This window comes from Zonotrichia leucophrys, chromosome 1A, assembly GCF_028769735.1.
Source record: "Zonotrichia leucophrys gambelii isolate GWCS_2022_RI chromosome 1A, RI_Zleu_2.0, whole genome shotgun sequence".
NCBI lineage: Eukaryota > Metazoa > Chordata > Aves > Passeriformes > Passerellidae > Zonotrichia > Zonotrichia leucophrys.
This window is the reverse complement of record NC_088170.1, coordinates 16,845,015-16,861,964: the sequence shown is the minus strand read 5'-3', so window position 1 is coordinate 16,861,964 and position 16,950 is coordinate 16,845,015. Positions and strand designations below refer to the sequence as shown.

The 16,950-nt window shown below is 43.6% G+C and overlaps 1 protein-coding gene across 7 annotated transcripts in view; it reads left to right on the top strand.

Annotated features, from left to right (window-relative positions):
• The window catches only part of SHISAL1 (shisa like 1), a 93,815-nt gene that overhangs the window by 8,069 nt on the left and 68,796 nt on the right, over positions 1-16,950 (top strand). The window contains exon 1 of one of the 7 annotated variants that reach the window (XM_064701758.1): positions 9,879-10,096. The exons of 1 other annotated variant lie outside the window; for it this stretch is intronic. The gene's annotated coding sequence lies outside the window, so the exon portion shown is untranslated. Of the gene's footprint in view, positions 1-9,878; positions 10,806-10,845; positions 11,046-11,077; positions 11,337-16,950 lie in introns of those variants that run through there. 5 more of the 7 variants (XM_064701756.1, XM_064701755.1, XM_064701757.1 and 2 more) reach the window with 5 other exon arrangements.

Here is a 16,950-nt window from a genome sequence, read left to right as displayed (position 1 = left end):
ACCTTTTTCAGTGGCATGTGTGAATTTGTTCTCTGCTTATTGGGGAGGGTATTTTTTTTCTTGTTGCTGTTCGTTTTTGACCATTCCCATGAGCAGCTGGATGCTGGAGAAAGGATATTGCATTCTAGGGTTTGGGGACTTGGATGGGGTTTGTCAGCTTGTGTTGATATGGTTTATACTTTTCATTCAGACACTCTTTCTTGTTCTTTTTGGAGTGTAATGGACCACAGCAGGCATTTTGAGTTAGGTGTGCTGGGAGAAGAGCAGGCAGCTGGAAAAATAGGAGAGGATGCAATTTCATTTCAGGATCTTCCTCTTGAATTCATTTAATAATTTAAATCGCGTGGGTGTCAGACAAGGTTGCTTTGAGTGCCCAGTCAAGGGGAACTTTCTTTGAGAACACTCTGGAGTTCTTGCACAATATTCAGATGTTTCTTTCAAAAACTGTGAGTGAATTGTTTTCCAGGGAAGTACTTTAAATGTACTGCTCCCTCTTTTCTTCCTCACTCATGGACACAGAGATAGTTAAAAGGCACCTGAAAAACAGAATAAGCTCTCACAGCAACTGAAAACATTAGGAAGGTATAGACACATATACACATAAAATCCAGAGGAAGTGACTATCTTTAATAAATTCTTTCAGTATTTGCAATTCAAATGTTATATTGGTGTGTGAATGCCAGAGAGAGACCTAAAATGAAAATGACTGGGAAGTCACTGTTTTTATTGCAAACAGAAAGAACGGTACAAGGTAATCAAACAGCATACACAATGAAAAGCAAATTAGATTTCTGAAACTCTTCCTGATTCTACTGGCTCCCATGTGGCACTTGCAACACGAGCAAGCAAACTTGTTTATTTTATAAGTAGCAGGCAAAATCCTTACACCCTTCCCCTTCCCCTAATGCCAATCTAACATCACAGGTGATGATAAATTTATTTAAGAGCTGCTTTCTCAGCCAGCCTGCAAAGGGATGTTACCTCCCTTCAGCTTCCTCCAGTGAACAGGGTAAGCTAGAGAAAGGAGGAGGGGTGGTCACAGGCAGAATACAATTTTCTGTTTTGACCTAGGTAAGGGGCAAAATCAGGCCCAGCCAGCTGTATTTGAAATGTCTGGGCTGCTCTGAAAAGTCAAGAGGGAGCTGCAATTTGGGTAATTGAGGAAAATAGAGACGAAGTCCACTGGGGATGTTAAAACATAATTATTTTCCTTTACAAAAAATAAGATACTCTCACATTTTCACCATAATACCCAATTAGATGGGAGAGAGGCAAGAAATATTGCAGGGTTTATATCTTGGTAGGGATAAATATGTAAATTGATCACCCCGGACAGATTGCCTAGAAGCCACTTCAATTAATGGTTCTCATTTCTCACTATTCTTCAGCATTTCTGTCCTCTAAGTATTTTTGACTTTTTAACATCAGGGAACTTGGCAGTGACTCATATAATCTGTGTTCTACCCTTGCCTCTCCCATCATTTCCCTGGGTGATCCTTGAACAAGTTACTTCATTAATTTTAATTGGATGCTGTCATGAGAAAAGACTTGTCGGGCTGGGCTGTGAGTCCGCACTTATTCAATCCTTGTTCACACAAATTCCTGTTAATTCTGGTGGGAATTTTCTCTGTGTGAAGACTGCAAGATTTGCCCTGACTGCATGTGCTGAAAAGATGGCAACAATTGGATGTGTGGAGTCTGGTCATGTGCAGGTTTCTTAGAATCTGCTATTAAAACTTTTCTTGCTTGCCACTTGAACAAATTCAGGCCCGTCACTGGTTGATTCCAACCACAGCAGGCATTCCTAAGCCGGTCTGTATTTCAGACTGTATTAGCAGCTCTGCCCTCTCCATTCAAACTTTGGGAAAGTTAGAATGTCTATGCACATCCCGTAAATTCTTGGCCATGAAGGAAAAAGCAAAAAAATTATGTGTGTTTATTTTTCTAACCTACCATTGTGAAACAAAAACGAACAGGTAGATACAGTTCTTGTCTCCAAACAAAGAGCCCATGAGAAAGTGGCCAGGCTGGCTTCCACTGCAGCAGAAATCCAGCTGTGTTTCTTCTTCAGAGGAGACCAGAGACAGTTTAAACAGCTCTTACAAGATTCTTAAGAATATGGCAAATAAAGGGGATGTGGAAACACTAGATTAGAAGGTGAGTGTGCTTTATTTACATAGCTTTGTAGAGCAAATATTCCTATTATAATGAGAGCAGTGACAGCTTCTGATTAAACAATATCCTTTTAAACACAGGAGTACTAGAAAAATACAGGAGTCAGAAAAATTATTGGAACTGTGTAAAATAAAGACACAAATAATAATAATGATGATGTTAATAATAACAATAAGTGGTGGTAGTAGCAATAGTAGTAGTAGTAGTCAATAATATTAATATTATGTTCTACCTGGACACTCAGCAATTCCTCGCACTTTAATTTCTGGTCCCTGAATAAGTCCGTTCAAGCACCCTCTAATCCAGCAGGACTGTTCAGGGAAAAGGTCCCCAAAATGGGACAGGACTGGTCAGGCACAAAGGGTCTCAGCTTTCCTGGGTATATTTCCTGGGCAAACAAATTAAACACCAAGGATCCAGGAAATATCCCCTTTTCAAATGACACAAAGGGGTGATGGCTCAAAGTTGGACCAAATGATCTTTGAGGTCTTTTCCAACTTAAATGATCCTGTGATTCCATGAACCACTGGTTTCTGTTTCATCCCTTAAAATTCCATGTGTGTTATTTGTTGAAAAGGAAAAATAAATACTTTATCCAAGAGAAAGCAAAATTTTCCCAAGAAGCAGCATGCAGAACAGTCTTCCACTTTTATGAAGATTATGGATTGCAAGTTTAATATTATGACATCAAATGGCTGGTGGCTACTACTTGCAGACAGTGATATTATTAAATGTATTTAATCTCGAAAAGGAATTTCACCAGCTCACAGAACACCATAGGTTTGCAACCATTATTTAGCAGAACCACAACACCCTTTTAGGTTTGTGTTGAACAGAAAAACACCTTCATTTTAGAAGTACAATCCCTTCATTTTCTGTCAGTGATTTGTGGTGTCTTAACATAGGTGCGCCACCCCTAAAAAGATATTATTTTTCCCAGGATAAAGAGTGGCCCAAAAATTCGTGGTTGAGGGAGTGAGATACCAAGTAACCTATTTCTGTTTCACTAACAAAAAGGTTTCTGGTATAAATAAACAGGAAGAGAAGGAGGTGCAGAAAGCAAGCAGATTTGTATTGAAGCTGGACTTCAAAGTAAAGATAACATTTTCTAATACATCTCTGACCCAGACCCTCAAGGACATGGAGCAGTGTTACTCTGATGCTTAAATAACTTAATAGGTATGGACAGAAATGGTTTAGCAGGACACGTAAATTTGTGTCCTCCAATCTGCCTATGGTTGGTGTGTTGGTTTTGCAAAGAAGAAAATACACAAGTGAAGTGCAGAAGGGAGGATACAGCGGTACAGTGAGGGAGGAACATGCCATCATGGGGGAAGTGGCTGTCCCAGCTCCCATTTCAGGCAGGAGAAAAATCTTCCAGTGGAGTTAAAAATTTCATTTTCCAGTCCATCAGGGAGAAATCCTAAGCAGGAGGATGAAATACTGCTCTGGATATAATCACTTATTAATATAGAGAGGATTTTGATTATAAGCCATGCCCATACAACAATAAAGGCACATTTACTCTGCAAATCCTAGCCCAAGGATGGCAATCTAAAACCTGTGGCCACAGAATATTGTGCAAGAGAAACCTATTTACATTGTGGCTTTATAGATTATTTTCTCTTGTGTGTCTGTTCTGCACTAACAGAACCCATGGAGTTGAATATAAAGGAAATCATAAACAACTCTTCAAACTATGCTTCAATCTCTGGATTCCACTGGCATTAAAACCCCTTTCTCTGAACTTCTGCTGTTCATTCCCACACAGGAGAAAAATCCCTTTGCTGATATGTTACACGACATGTTTCTCAATTCAAATACTTTCTCTCACTTTTATTCCTTTTTCCTTTTTTTTCTGTGCACACTTACTTCAAGGACTATTTCCAGTGAACTGCTAAGGCATAAACAATGTAAATCTTAATTATAGTACAAAGAGTAGGGAGATCCAGCATCTTGGCCTTTTCCATACAGTAGCATGTTTTGAAACTTTCCATGTTTGAGGTCCTCTCTCTAATAACAAGGATTATTACGATGTGCCTACAAAGAGATTACGCCAATGAATTACACAGAAGATTAGTGAGAAATCTCATTTCATGCACCCATCAAAATAAAAGCTTTTCCGACTCATTGAAGAGCAGCTTTCCTCCCTCATTGCACCAGATCCTTAAATATCCTGTAAGAGGACTCAAAGAGACCAGAGAACCCAAAGCTAACCTGTATTCCTAGCAAACTTCCAACCAATCTGTGCTGGAAAGGTCATTTATGCTGACAAACAAGAACATGAGTCAGCCCCATGTGTCTCTCATGTACCACCCTGCAAAAACCCCCCAATGTGAGCCAGTGGTGACAGAGTGGAAAAGTTCCTGCTGGTTTCTAGCAAGCAAAACACAACAAGACAAATTCCTGCTCATTGGTAGAACCTTAAAATACTTGACAAACAATATGTTCTGCAGCACATCTGGGAGACCAGATATTTTTGTGTTTATACTGGGGATAGCTAAACCAAAACATGCTCCACTTGTCAGAGATCCATGAAGGGGAAAAAAAAAGATTCCCAAGAATCTTGCACTGTAAGTACATGAAAGCCCACCCTGCTGGCTCTCCTCCCTGCTTTGGTTAATATCTTCCAGTAAAATACAGTCATTGCACATCTGCATAGTTTTTTCCATGTCAAGGATTTCAGACTCCTTCAAAAATTGACACAATACAGCAATCCCTCCTCTGAAGTGTGCAGCCATATTTGGAATGAAATGTAGCCACTGTTCAACAATCCAACCCTGTGTAATAATCCCTGACAGAAAGTGGACAGTGACAAAATAGAACTTGTGGAAAAAATATTAACTTATATGTATTTTTACAACAATTTAAACTGTAAATTGTATAGAACATAAAACATGTCCCAGAATTTGCTCTTTTTTCTCTTCACACTTCCCATTTGGTTTGCATGAATCTACTTACATTGTAATTGTTCTTCCACCACTTTTTTCTCTTATTAAGGATTCCACATCCAAGTCCAAACACTGCATTAAGCTGCATCTCTTACTTTCATAACTGGAGGCTTTGGCTGGACACCGTGGCCACAAAGATCTACTTGCATTTTGAAAAGCAAAATCTCCCTCCCTCCCTCCCTTCCTTCCTTCCTTCCTTCCTTCCTTCCTTCCTTCCTTCCTTCCTTCCTTCCTTCCTTCCTTCCTTCCTTCCTTCCTTCCTTCCTTCCTTCCTTCCTTCCTTCCTTCCTTCCTTCCTTCCTTCCTTCCTTCCTTCCTTCCTTCCTTCCTTCCTTCCTTCCTTCCTTCCTTCCTTCCTTCCTCCCCTTCCTCCCTTCCTCCCTTCCTCCCTTCCTCCCTTCCTCCCTTCCTTCCTCCCTTCCTCTTCCTTCCTTCCTCCCTTCCTCCCTTCCCTTCCCGGAACTTCCCTTCCCGGAACTTCCCGGAACTTCCCTGAACTTCCCTTCCCTTCCCTGAACTTCCCTTCCCTGAACTTCCCTTCCCTGAACTTCCCTTTCCTTTCCTTTCCAACACAAAATTACCCAGTCCCATCCAGCTTAGACTCTTTTGGAACTGATAACCCCTCTGCTGGGTGCAGAATGACTCGGAGGGATGGTTTGTCCTTTTGCAGAGAACTGTGGGGGCACCTTTGCTTTCAATGTCAGACTGGAAGGCCACTCCAGCTCTCCCCTCTCCCTTTACAAGTGCATGGTAGCACAGCCTAACAGCACAGGCAGGTTACCAGCCTTTTGGGAGCAGTCACACATTTTCTCCTCAGCAATCAGACACAGGGAAAGAGCAAAAAGCATCTAAAGGAGAGATGGGAGAGTGATGGCCTTGCTGTGCTAGGGAGGGACAATCCACACACTGTGTATTATTTCAGTGACAAGTGTGAATGTGTTTTAAATGTCAGCTGCTGTAGCAGAACCCAGTGTCTACACACAGAAGCAAGCAGTATTTTTGATTTGCTGACACAAAAGCAGCTCCCTTCCTCTCTTGCTCTTCTGAGCAGCCGCTGCCTGGAGTGCATATGAGGGGGAGAGAGCTGCTGCCCCTGGCTTGCTTAGGAATCAAGCGGAGGAAAGAATTCATGGTGGGTTGCTCTGTGGGAGGAGGAATGAACGTCCTTCCCTCTGGGATAACAGGATTAATGCCAATCCCACACATTTGTGTGTGTTCTGGGGTGGACCTACCCCTTACCATCAGATGGCATGGAGTGGCATTTGCACTGTGTAATGTTGTGACCCACTCTACTTCCCTGAATGTGGGCTTGAAAATGTATATTTATGTATATGTGCCTATATGTGTACACAAATCACACAGACAAATGCCCTTACACTATTATAATTAATTATTGTTGTGTGTCTGTTATCTTCCTTCTTTTTTTTCTTTTTGGAAACCTCAGCTAATTTGAAACAATATCCAAGTATTTATGTTATAGGTAGGTCTTTCCAAATTCACAGCTTCAAGAACATTTATGCCACGGTTCTTGGTTCTGATCCACTTTTTAAATACTATTTTTTTCCTGAAAATGATTAATACATATATTTATGTAAATGAAATGTATATTTATGCTACGGTTCCTGGTTCTGATCCACTTTTTAAATAAAATTTTTTTCCTGAAAATGATAAATACATATATTTATACACACATACAGCCTGGACAGCAAAGTAAGCCCTGACCCTGAGTAATTACTTTGACATTTAGATTTGAAAAACCATCTTTGGCAATCATCAATAACCATGTGGTAGCCAGGGCTATGTCCAAACCACCTGAGTTTGGACTGCCCTTTTTGCATTCACACTTTGGTTGTTAATTCACTCCAGATGCCAACACTTCTCACCTGGAAGGATCTAATGCACCTTGTCTGCATGCAAGTCCCTCACAAAAGAAAACCCATGCAGGTTCCCCCTAGGTGATCTTTAAAGATGAGTTATGAAAGATGACTGAAACAATATTTGAAACACTGTCTTACTCATAGTATTTTCCAAACACTGCATGGAAGCTGTGCATTTCATGTCATAATAGTCCAATAAAAACTATTAAGAATGCCAGAAGATGAATTATCCTTTTCAAAAATGAATCCGATACTGACATGCTGCACTTCTGTGCATATAATGTGTTATCAAGATTTCTTGATGTTGCCAAGGAAAAACTTTATGTTAAACGTGAAGTTTTTCATCCTCATAGAGAGGATGAAACTGCATGGAATTCCCAGGATGAAACAAAAGGGCTTTTGGCTTTTCATCTTCAGTGATGATGAAGGGGCTTAGACACATGCTTATCTTCATGTATAACTCATGCCTGCAGGTCACTGCAGCATTTGGCCCTTGACACACTTGTTTCAGCGCAGAATCTGTACTGTAAAGCCTGGGATGTGAACTTGTCCTTGCTGCAGTCAGTGGGATGCTCCCTGGGAGCAAAGTTAGCTTATGTGAGCCAGCAGAGCTGGCCTGTAAGGGCTAAAATAGAAAATGAGCTGCTCAGATGTTGTGAACTTTAAAGTAGTGCCTTTCTGTAACTTCAGAAGAGAGAGAAAAAGATTCTTTGAATAACAGCTTTATCCTATTTTTCATTATTTTACTATTTACTGTGGTATTGTCCCAAATAAAGCCCAAATGAGGTTACCATTTTAGGCTTCTTTATACCACATTAAGCAAATGATCACTACTTGGATTCTAACCATCTTTTGTATTTTTATATACAGCTTTAACTTTGAAACCTTGAAGCAGTACAGGCTTGACTGGGAACAGTGCCACACTTAGTGGCATTGAATCTTAACACCAATTCCAGCACAGGTTTGGGCAAGAGTGATAGTTAAATCACCCATCTTCTGTTTGGTGTCACCCTCCACACTGAGACAGGTACTTGAAGTTGACACCATATCAGAAGTCGTGATTTTAAACAGTTTTTTATTTGATGAGACAGGAGTGTTAGAGCGGGAAGACTTGTAGATATTTTAGAAAGTGTCTACCAACTCGCTAAAATATAAGATCGGTTTTATTTTATATTTACTGCAAAGAAGAGCCACACAACATCAGGCAGATGATGATGAGACTGTTGGGACACAAGCATTTGGATGCTGCATCTGGCACTAGCATGGGATGACAGAATCATTGATCAGGATTTAATTTTAATTTCTTGTCCTAATTTGCATTTCCCTATTACTGTTTGCAGCGTTTTAGCTCTGTGGGTTTGGGACCTGACCAACAGCCAGTTGAAAGCTCAAACCATTAAAAGTCCAGCATTTCTCTCTTTCCTCCAAAATATCGAGCAAAAATAAACACCCTCAATCCTGATCTTTCTCCTCACACGTTTATCCACTGGAAAACGTCTGCTCCTCACAAAATAGGCATGAGTACCACAGAATTGTTCATTTTGTATTTAGAGGAGACTCTGGCCGTAGCTTTTCCCTTGGTCACTCACAACTATGAAATGGGTGAGGGTGAGAGTGTGTCACTCTCACAGAAAGAGAAGAACAGAACAAAGGGAGTAGTTGAAGCCTGAGTTCCTCACAGGAATGGCTTTGAATCTTTGTGTATGTGTGGGAAGAGTTTCCTTGATACCATCTGCTTGAAAAGAAAGAGGAAAAACAAATGAAGAACAGGGAACAGAACAGCTTTTTGCCCTTGTACTCTCAAGGTTTAGTAAAATGGAGGAATCAGCAACTGTACAGGACTGTAAGAAGGAAACAAACAGATGATCTGGTAGTCCACCATTTATTTGCTCTGTAATTATTTTATGAAAAAATAACAGCAGCCCACCTAGCCATAAGGAGGTTGGTTTTGGTGTCTGGAAGAGAATTAGTCCCAATGGGATGGTGAAGCCTAGTTTAACACAGCCGTGTAATGAGACATCCCAGTATGAGAAACAGGCACAAGCTGGCAGGGTATCTTCATTTCTGTTTGAAATTGTTGAACTTAACAGTTTTTATCTGCTAATGTGCAGAAAGCCATAGTTTACATTCCTTCCTGATCTGAGAAGTACATTTGTGATTGTTCCTTTCCACGTGCAGTGCCTGTGCAGAAAGAGCACTCCACCTGCTAGAAAATTCAAAACATGTAGTTCTATACAAGTCTCTGAATTAAAATGTGTCAGGGAGAGAGACCAGGGTTAAGAAATGATGCTTTACTTTCTCCAGAACATAATTATAGGGAAGCAGTTCAGAACATTCAGATTAGGTTATCAAGCAGCCTAATTTAAACACGGTCCCGTCCTCAGACAATAAATAATGTACATGTGGTGGGCATGAGTCATCACTCTTGCAACAGTGTCTGGAGCTCCCTACTTTGCATGATTTATGCATTAAAATGTAAATGAAAAATCTTTTTTTCTTATAATGTGAATTCATGCGAGAGGTCATTTCTAGACATCACTGAGATTAGCTTAGAACTTCTCTGAGGTCACAACCACCTGTTGGGCTCTGGGGGTGTGATGCAAAAGGAAGGAGGGGGAGAAAGGGAGGCTTTAGCCATCTAATGAGGGCTGAGCCCTCAAATCAGTGTCTATGTCCCTCTTCTCCTCTCGGAGCTGCCTTAGCCTTTGTCTTGGAGCCGCGGGGCCGCTGTTGCAGCAGCGAGGGGCCGCGGGGTGCGCAGGTGAGCTCGGGAATCGCTCTGAGGAGCCGTGAGGGCTCGCACGGCGCTGCCTCTCCGCGCGTCCGCTGGCGTCACGCAGTATAAAAGCCAGATTTCCACTGCTCTAAGGATGTGCACTTTCTGCAGCGTCCAAACTCCGGCTGCACCGCCAACCCCTGCCTAGACCGGGCTGGTTTAGTCTCTAGTGAGACGGGGGACAAACTCAAGGGCCGTTCCCAGGCGGAGACCGGGGTTCTCCCGGCGCTCCCTCCGTCCCTCCCGCCGGCAGCACCGCCTTCCCGGGCCGGGCAGGGCTCTCCCGTAAGGAATTTTCCTAAGGAACCCCGCAGCAGGTGCGCGTTCGGCCGCAGCTCCCTGGGCAAGCTCCGCTGGAGGCACCGGAGGACGCGGCGCCCGCGCTCTGATCCCTCCGATTAAACCGTGCCTGGAGGGGATTGCTTCTTAACAGGCTGCCGGATGGACGCTCGCAGAGTAATTTAAATTCACCGAATCGCTATTTATTAATATAATGCTCTTAAAACTGAACGTACACTTAATCCCCGGTGCCCTCGTAACGACTGGGAGGGGAGGGCGGCGTACGGGAAGGGGAATAAGAAGAAGAGGGGAGCGGGCCCTGGTCTGAGCCGGGCAGGGACCAGCGGCCGGCTGGGAGCCCTGGGGAAGCCGCTGCACTGTCGCCTCCGGGCCCAGCCGCCCGCTCGCTGGTGACAGAGCCCAGTCTGCCCGGGGCAGGCCGATCCTTGTGCACCGCAGAGCGGCACCGCACGGCTCCGCTCCGGCCGCAGCCGCCCTGCCAGCGCCCCCTCCCTCATCCACCCTCGCCCCAGCTCAGCAGGGAGGGCGGCGGCACCGCAGAGGCGCCCCGGCAGTGCCGGCAGGGCCCGGGCGGCGCATCCCGTCCCTCCCCGGGGAGCCCCGCAGGAGGAGCAGGGCAGGGCAGGGGGAGCGCCCCGCGCCCCCGCCAGGTTCCACCTCCATCGGCGATGCTGCCAGCGCCGCGTCCGCCCCCATGCCGGGAGGGTACCGCCGGGCTTTGCTGAGGTGAGTGGTCACCTCCGGGCAGCTCTGCCTGCCCCCGAGCCGGGACAGGGCTCCGCGCTGCGATGTCCCCGCCCGCGGCGAGCAGCCCGCTCCGTGCAGGACAGGAGCGCCGGGGGCTGGGGAAGTTTCCCTGCGGGACAGCGGAGTCAACGCGGCGAGAGGCGGAGCAGCCGCCCCGGAGCTCCAGCTGCGGCAGGGGACGCGTGTGGGAGCGGGGAGGCACCTGGAGAGCCGCCCCAGGTGGAGTGAGAGCAGCTGGTTCGAGCGGGGGTGGGGGGAGGAAGAGAGAAGGTGGAGAAGCGGGCGGGGACAGGAGGGGATGGGGGAGCCGGGGAAGGAGGTGGCAGCAGCTTCTGTGCATCGGTGCCTCGTCCCCCCGCTCGCCGGCTGAAGCACCGTGCTCTGCTCCCCGAGGTCGGAGGTGCCGGCGCTGCCGTCCCCGGCCACACGCCGGAGCCGCGCTCTCCTTTGTGGATTCGCCGTGCAACTATCGGGAAAAGTGGCTGTGCGCGGGCAGCGACTTAGCGCAAGGTGAGGGCTGGCGTGTCTGTGTGTCTGTCTGTGCAGGGCCGGGCGGGCGGCGGTCGCGGGCTGCGCTGCTCCGTGCGCTGCCGGAGGTGGGCGAGCACCGTGCCCGGCTGCAGGAGCGGGGCAGAGCGCCCGGCTCGGCTCGGCCCGGCCCGGCCCGCGTTGTGCCGTCGCTCCCCCGCGCAGCGCGGTGGCAGCAGCGCTCGGGAAACTTTGTGCGGTCCCCTTTGTGCGCGGGGAGCCGCGGCGTGTGCGCGCTGCGCGGCTGCTCGCCCCGAGCCAGCGGCCGCCTGCGTGTCTGGCTGCGCTCGGCGTCAATATTTATTTACAGGGCTCGGGTATTAATCACTCATGCCGTGGAAAGCTCATTAGCGGCGACTTGTTTCCATGACAACGGGACCCCTCGGAGCCTTCGGGGTTATCTATTTGCCCGATTTTCTCTCTTTTCTTTTTCGTACTAGTACCGTGTTTTGTCACCGGGGACAGAAACAAGCAAATAAACCCTGAGTGATCCTGTGGCCCCTCTTTGCTTTTTCTCCAACGCTCCACGATTTCCACACACTTAATTAACGATACACGGATGTGATTGAGCAAGTGTGAGAGTTATACAGGGTTTCTTAGTATTTGTTCTGCTGCGTTACCTTGTTCAGCTGTAAAGCTCAAACTGAGCCGTGGTCTGACTTGTCTCATGTTCAAAGTACTCCTGAGACATATTAGTGCTAAAAACTGTTGCTGTTACTTATCTTTCTGCTTGTGCGTCATTTGGCAGAACAGAACCCTTTGAGGAGCTTCATGTTGCAGTCTCTGCTACAGCTGAGTTGGGAATCAGTGGTGACTTCTTCTGTAACTTTGTCATCGTGCTGTGGTGTGACCTTGACAGGTCTCTTTAACTTCTTCCTACCCCACTCTGCTCAGCAAAAGGAAATGTCGTTCACTTGCACTTCTGCTCCGAGCTAATCAAGTAAAGCACTTTATCTAAGATGGAGTAGTGTTAAAACTGAGTATATGAGTGTATTGTCTTCAGTTACAAGGAGTGAACATATGTTATATGTTCTTTTTCCTTAATGGTAGAGGCAAAAATCCTCCTTTTTAACTCTAGTCTTTATTTAACATATCACAGTCCCCCTGCTCTTCAAAAGATGTGAACTGTTACCATCCAGCAGAAAACAGTGGTTCTAATGCCATGTTTTAAAATGCTTTCCTGGGTAAACATCTTCAGAATCAGGTAAAAATGAGGGTCTCTAACATTTTGAAATTTGTAGGAGTATCCACTGTTACAAAGAGTGTACCTCCAGTGAGAAGATGCAGGAGTAAGGAAAGAAAATGCTGTGAAACTGAATGACAGTTTTAATCACTTGCCTTAGCATTGCAGCCTGAGAAGGGACTTAAAATTTTTTTTAGAGAGAATGAGCAAACACACACTTTTAACTTAACTATATGCTAGGTTAAACATCTGAAACTCTCCTGCAAATTTTCATAGTTTTGAAAGAGACAGTTTAATATAGTGTTATGTTGAGAAGCATTGGGAGTGTGTAAGGAATATTTTAGAATACTCAGTTCTGAAATACTGCCCGAGAGACATTCAGTTGTGACTGTTTCAGATTACAGGAGTAGGAAGTTATAATAGTAGGGGAACTTCTGTATGAAGCATGCATTCTTTCTCCTGTCTTGAAACACTCCTTCTCAGTGAATAAACTGTTATAAAATAACTGTCTCTATCATGTTGTGAGAAACAGTCTATCCTTAGCTCAATCCAGCAAAGTGCTAAAACATCTGCCTCATTCCAAATGCATTAGAGTAGGCAAATCACTTTTTGAAAAAAGTTTCAAACTTTTTCTGAACTACCCTAAAGATATTTTTACTGAAATACCCCTTGGCTTTTGTATTCTGTTTTTTAGCAACTCAGTAGTGAGATACCTCTCTGAAAATATTTCTTATGAGGGGAGGGCCATCACCAGCCCCTAGTTACCAGTATAGTAACTTAATGACAATCTCATGAATAGAAAGAAAGAACAAAAATCTTAGTTGTCATTTTGTCTCCTTTGGATGTCATTGACTTAAATTTCCATGCTGAATAATTACATTTTTACTACTTAGTGCTGCACAGTCAATACAAGTAGAGGGAAAGTGATTTAGGTTTTGCTGTGTGTTTTACATCTCTGAAGCTCAGCCTTTTGATTATTGGTAGTAGTAAGAGCAACAGATATTCCAGTTCATTTTTCAGACTCTAAGTGCCAGGAGGAGAGAGAAAAAAAAAAAATCTTAATTTTAGTTTTTAAGACTGATAACAGGCAGCAAGAAAGATAATTTGTAACAAGCCCTTATTACTTTTATAGATATTTTCAAAACAATAATCACTTAAGGTTGTGAGAAGGCATCTGAGTATGTAAAGCTGTCACTGATAAAGGGGTTTTGTTTCAGGGAGTGAAAAGTAAATAGATATGAAGGCTAAGTCTATAAATATGGATAATGATATTGGTTTGAATTGTGTTTTACTCAACATTATATCAAAGTAACTTGGATATAATGTACACTGTTTTTTTATAAACAAAAATGCTTCTTATGGTGTTCATATTCAAGATACTGCAAATTGCTCAACCAGCCTATTGTTCAAACTCTGCTGTCATGTGGAAATAGACTTAATAGTCTTTGTTTCTCTGGTGTTGGAAGTCCCACACCTGGGATGAATAAGCACTGTACTGTTATTTAGAGGAGGCAGTTGAGCTCCTTTCTTGGTAACTGATCTACTCTGGCCAAGTCACTTTACCCCTCTATTATAACTTTTCCCTACCCCATTAATCACCATCATCCAGGGCTGCTTATTTGGACTGTAGATTTGTGCCATGTGCATATATTGTGCCCAGAGAGATCTCTGGGGAAGCAGCAAAATGTTAGTGCAGCGCAATAACTAATGGTAGTCAACATTTTTCCTGTCTCAGGCCTTGGTCACTGGCATCTGCACACCAGTGAGATCAGTCTGAAGATGTTGTGAGGAATTACTTCCAGTGCTGGTTCCTTAACATTCATTTTGCTGAATATATTTGAAGAAAACAGATTTCAGAGAAAAAGTTCACAGATCTGTACTCCAAAGACCTGACAACAAATCACTGCTTTTCCTGTTTGCTGTCAGGTTGGATGTGCTGGTTTTCTGGATGGAAAAATAACGCCATTATGAATTTAAAACAGGCATGTTGGCAGCAAGGGGCTTGTGAAGGGCAGAAACCAGCACTAAATATCCAAAGTGAATTTTTTTTTTTTTTTGTGTATATGTGTTTGGTTTTTGGTTTTTTTCTGCTTTTAGGAGAGGATTGGGCAGGTGAGTTTCTAGGTATACTTTTTGAGCTTATAAAATGCACAACCTCATTTGACAGGAGCAAGTAATGGTGTTAGGAAGGTATGAGAAATGTTTCTGTAATTCCAGTTAGGAGCTCAGATGTATTCTTTGTACACTTCTGTAAAGTGTTTATACTTCAAATGGTGGTGTACTTGATTTAGCTATAGAGTTTTTAGTTTGGTCTTCATTCCAAAATCACCCTAGTAATCAATACTTCAGATAAACTAGTCTTTTAAATTGAGGCAGGACTGTTGAGTATGAAAGGTTTGCCAATGAAAACCTGACTTTTAAAGTGATATCTCTTATATATGGTAGACTAAATTCTGCTTTTCATCAGAATTTAATGGCCAAACCTAAGATAAAACAAAGACTGTATTTTTACATACCAGTGGTAATGTAAAACTCTCCTGTTTCTGTCATTTTATTCTTTTAAAAAATGAACCTTTTTAAATGTGAAGATGTAAAAAAGCTCCTTTCCGGCCTTTCGCTTACTCACCATATTTTTAATGAACCATATATAATATATTCAAAATTACTTAGGCTTTTAAGGCCCAAGTTTGAAACAACCCAAATAAATCTGTGTTTTAAAAAACGCATTCTAGAGGGATGCCTCTCCCCCATCTCTGAGATGCCTGATTATTCACATGCTCAAACTTCCAAGTCATTTTGGAAGTTTTGGACCTTGGTGTATTTTCTGCTTGAAAATAGAGATTTCACCTCCAATTACGTCGAAATTCAAGTCTCTCCCATACCTGTATTGCTCAGTGATGGGTTCAGCTGCACCTCAGCCATGAGATGCTGCTGCTGCTCTGCCTTTTCAGCTGCCAGGACGAGCTGGCAGGGGGAAGGAGCCAGGGACTGAAATTCGGATTTTCCCTGGGAATAAGGCAGGGAGAGCCCTCCTGTCGGCATGTGCTGCAGCCCTCCTGCTTCTCCTGTGGGAGTCCCTTGATTTGTAGGCTGACCTTTCCACACCAGTGAAGCTTAGCAGGCCCTCCCAATTTTCTCACTTTATGCCAAGATGTCTGATGTTGCAGACAGGGAGTCTGTTCCTGCTCTATTTGGAGGCAAGGGCAGAATTCTCACAGATTTCCATAGGAACAAGATGTATTCCTAAACATACTTCAGTAGCTAGAAAGAAACTTCCTAATAAAGAACCAGGCTCACATAACACAGAACATGAAGCATTGTTCTGAGCTTCACTTCAGAGCTCTTAGCAGGAACAGGTCTGCAGACCAAGCACTGCAAGCAGCAAATCCCAGGGCATTCCTGGCAGCACTGTTCAGGATTATCCACTCTCATCCTGCCCAGAGAAACAACTGAGGCTTCAGCAGGTTACTGATAAAATCTTATTTATTCTAATGGATGCCATTTGAGCCTCTTAGGTGATATCAGGAGTGAGCAGTGAGGTGTGATGTAGTAGCTGCCGCACAAAGGATTTGCTATATCAAGCAGAAAAGGCAGTGGGATTTCAATTTACCTGAAGAAGCAAAATGCCCTCTCTCCTCCATGCTGGTGTGGGAGACTCTTGGAAGTTACTAAGGAAAACTTTGGAATGCAATTCTGCTGCTCTAGCCAGACTGGTTCCTAACTAAAACTTTTTTTCTTCTTCTTTATTTGGGTGGGGTTTTTTTTAAGGTGGAGATGTTCCAGCTCTCGTTTTACTGACATTCCCGTGTTGCTGTTTCACAACAATGAATCCTTTGCAGTTACAGGCTTTTTCTTTAAGAGGGGTTCAGATTAATCACCTAAAGGCTGTTGGAGGCAAGAATTTCCAAATGTAACTCTTAAATATCTGTGGTTCCTTTCTTTCCCGAATCCATGTCTTCCATCAATTTTGCCACTAGAAAGGCACTGTTCTGCCAAATAGAGCTGCCGGCTGCAAGGAAGTGGTGGGAAGATATAGATTAGTACTTTTGCCATTTGTGTTGCATTCCCATACTTGAGAGCCTCCAGGCTGCTTTTTCACACAATTTTCAGCTTATGGTAGTCAGAGTATAATTTTCTCTGGTTATCTCCCATCTTGGGCTGGTTTGTTTTTGTGGTGAACATTTGGCGAAATGCATTTTTCCCCACGATGTCTTAACAGCATCAACATTTGTTAAATTCTTCTTTACTTACTGCCCAATAGTTAGTATACTTATTAAAATTTTAAAAGCTTTGTCTTGTAAAGCATGTAGCATACGTACTTTTCCCTTATGTCACTTTTCAGGTAGTACTTTTTTAACATTTGAAAATATAGACAGAAGTCTGGAGAGATTAACTTTTCCAAGGAAATTGCTT